Here is a 2349-nt window from a genome sequence, read left to right on the forward strand (position 1 = left end):
CGGGGTTGGGGGGTGGGAAGAGACAGAGGCCGAGAAGAGAGATTTAGAGAAAGTCAGGAAGAAAAGCAGCTGCAGGCAGCAGACAGGAAACAGAAGGCTGAGTGTTCTAGTGCAGATGACCCCAGCAGGTCAGAGGTCAAAGGGCATCTCACCATCCCTTCCCCACAACTGCTAGAGCATCCCTCTTCCCTCCACCAGCCAAAGCCAGCGCTCTGACTGCTTCACCAAGAACACAAGGCGGCACTGCCCCCAGGGCTCAGGAGCACAGGGGGCCCCTACTGGGCAGTGACCTCTGACCTCTCTGGCCAGCTGGTTAGTAGAGTGAACGCCAGAGCCCACTAGGTCTGAGTGGACAGCGGCCAGGTTCTGCAGCCCTGCACAGCAGGGCCAGGCAACCCCACCCTGAGTGACACCGGGGAGCCTGACCAGGGAGCCACCGACGTCCAGGGGACTCCAGCCTTGACCTCCCACCACCCCACCCCCACCCCACTGAGCCAGCTGTTCCTGACAGCAGGCAGGGGCCCTGCAGGACCCAGCTGGCCAGGAGACTCCGTTAGTGCAAGCGAGGGGCGGGGGAGGGCGCAAGCTTCACCAGGAAGCCCCTCAGGGCTCCTGAGGTTGCCCGGGCCAGCCGGGAGGCGACCACGCACTTACAGACTGCATGCAGGCCCAGGAGGAGGACAGAGACCATGCAGGGCGGGGAGGGGGCAGAACAGAACAGAGGAGACAGTGAGACCCAGCGCCACGGTCACCCCAGCCCAGCCAGGCGTGGGGCGTGGGACCGCGGCGGGGACGGGCACCCCTGTGCCCGGAGGAGCCGTGTGCACACCGACGGGTGTGCGAGACGCCATGAGGGCCGCCTGCCCGCCCCTCCCGGCCGGGCCCCCAGAAGCCCCTCACCTTCCTTCACAGAGATGGTGGGCTTTTTCTGCCGAAGCCCCAGCAGGATGAAAAACAGGACGAGCGGGATGAAGATCTCGAAGGCCAAGACCCACTGGAAAGGGCGGGCGGAGTGAGGCCACCTGCCCAGGGCGGGACAGGACACACCCAAACCCTACTCTCCCTCAGAGAGACACCCACCCCTCCCAGGGCCAGCCCAGCCCCACTGAACCCTGCGTGCCCCGCCAGGGGCCACAGGTCCACCCAGGTCCCCCAAGCCCACAGAGATCACAGCCCCTTCCTTCCAGAACCTCTTTGAGGAGCGAGAGGGTCAGTGTTCTCTGGCTCAAGCGAACCAGGTCTCCACACCCAGTCCAGATGTGCCTCGCTGAAGGCCGGCAGGGACAAATCAGGCAGCTTGTGGTCCACGCTGACCCACGCGTCGCCCAGCTCCTTGCCTGCCTGCAGGGCCGCCTGGGCAAGATCTCAGAGGATCCAGGAGTGTCTGGACTGGCCTGTGACTCCCACCCCCGCCCCCAGGGTCAGCCCTCCTCCCTGCAGCTGTAGCGCCATCAATCTCCCCAGCTGGCAAAGGCCTAAGAAGGTGAGGCCTGGGTGAGGGGAGGGCCTGGCTGTAGCCCTGGGCCCTAAGCCTCCAGGAAGACCTGGTCAGGGGTCTGACAGCACCCCCCCGCCCCCTGACCCTGAGACGCAGGTGCCTCCTGCCCCAGCCCACCACGACCCCAGGTGGCTCGAGTGGGCGCGGCCCTGCCTGCCTGGGGCCTCTGATCAGGGTTCCCTGGGAGACTTGGCTGCAGGCTGAGCACCGAGGTGAGCCCTGCTGGGGCCTGCCTGGAGCGGGAAAGAAGTGCCTGGGGTCCAGACTTCCCTCCATTCCTGCCTGCACCCCTCCTGGCTCAGGGAGGGCACGGTGGAAGGGGGAGGCGGACCTTGGGCTGGCTGCTCTTTGGGGGCCCCTGGCCCACCCAAGGGCACATCCTGACCCCTACCCCTACTGAGCTTCTGCGGAGGCACCAAGGTTCCTTTAGCCTCACCCCCACACCAAACTGACTTCAGAGCGCTGACCCAGCGGTGCTCTCTCTGGCCCAGGGCCCAAGCCCTGGTCCCCCAGGGCGGGGCCAGATGCTGCTGTGTTTACTGGGTTGACAATAGGGCTCTGTGGTGTGGAACACCCTGCTGTGTGTCTGCGCCCCACGCCCGCCCCAGCCCGTGCCAGCCTCCACCCCCGCCCTGAGCCAGCAGCCAGCCTGAGGCCAGCCCAGGAGGCATCGTGGACCAGGACAGGCGCCTGCCGCCTGCACACCGAGCATGGCTGGGGTCACGGCCGCTGAGCCGGCCCCACCCACCCCCACCCTGCCTCCGGGCACCTCCACGAGTAACTGCAGCAACCGGCCTGCTGCCTCCTCATTGCTATAGCAACGGCCGCACATGAGCTGCTGGGAGGAGGGA

The sequence above is a fragment of the Bison bison genome, unplaced genomic scaffold (assembly GCF_000754665.1).
Source record: "Bison bison bison isolate TAMUID 2011002044 unplaced genomic scaffold, Bison_UMD1.0 scf7180017849305, whole genome shotgun sequence".
NCBI classification, from domain to species: Eukaryota; Metazoa; Chordata; class Mammalia; order Artiodactyla; family Bovidae; genus Bison; species Bison bison.